Genomic DNA, 1,278 nt, shown 5'->3' with positions numbered 1-1,278 from the left:
GTCCATCTTCTTTGGAGGCTTTCTGGGTTATTCGATATATTGTCTGTAGCATCTTTCAACATTGCAACATGATCTTTACATTTGTTTTCCAGTTCTTTCAGCTTGAGAAATGCACAACAAGTTCTCCCCTTTTTATTCTCCAATTCCATCTCTTTGTATATTCCATTGTAATGCTTTACTTTGTCTTCATAACTTGAATGTTGGAAAATTGTATATTGTTAAAAATGACTTGGAATACATGAATATTTATTGAGATGCAATGGACCAGCCAAGGCCACTTTTAATCAGATAATCATATGATATACTGTGCAGGGAATTAAAACCAGAAAAAGAATGGTGTTGTGTCCATTAATCAAAAGTCAATTTCAAGTTCTGTCTTGAAATACAATGTCGTGAGTTATAGGATAATATCTAAATGCAGACAAAGAAGACCCGTTAACACGACAATTATCTAAGTTTATGCTCCTATGTATAGTGACAAAGAAGAAGAAATTGAAAAGTTTTACCAAATTTTGCAATATGAAATTGACCAAATATGTAATTAGGATGCATTAGTGATAAAATTGGTGACTGGAATGCAAAAGTAGGAAACAGTAAAGAAGGAACAGTAGTTTGAAAATATGGGCTTGGTGACAGAAATGAAACTGAAAATTAAATGATTTAATTTTGTATTTACAATGATTTATTCATTGCAAATACTTTTTCCAAAATATACAAAAGATGACTGTACACTTGGATTTCATCTGATTGGCTGCATAGGAATCAAAATGACTACATTAGTAAAAAAATTATTGGAGAAGTTCAGTATCAGTAGTCAAAACTAGGCCAGGGGCAGACTGGGTCAGATCATCAGTTACTCATATGCAAGTTCAAATTGAGGCTGAAGAAAATTAAAGTAAGTCTGCAGGAACCAAGATCTGATCATGAATCAATTCCATCTGAAATTCATGATCATCTTAAAAAATAGGTTTGAGGAATTGAACATCAATTTTAGAAGACTAAATTAGGTGTGGGATGACATCATCCATGAGGAAAGCCAAAGGTCATTACAAGGACATATAAAAAAATTGAAATGGATGTCAGAAGAGATTCTAAAGATTGAACTAGAGCATTGCAAAACTAAATCTAAAGGAAAACATGTCGAAGTGAAAGAGTATTTACAATAGCCAACACAAATGGTATACTTGGGTATTAACCTAAGTAGAAACATAAGATACCTTAATGAAGAAAACTACAGTACTTTACTGTAAAGAATAGCAAGAGACCTAATTAATGGAA

This window comes from Elephantulus edwardii, unplaced genomic scaffold (assembly GCF_000299155.1).
Source record: "Elephantulus edwardii isolate Elephantulus edwardi_28Jun2011 unplaced genomic scaffold, EleEdw1.0 scaffold00123, whole genome shotgun sequence".
Lineage (NCBI taxonomy): Eukaryota > Metazoa > Chordata > Mammalia > Macroscelidea > Macroscelididae > Elephantulus > Elephantulus edwardii.
This window is presented reverse-complemented; position numbering follows the sequence as displayed.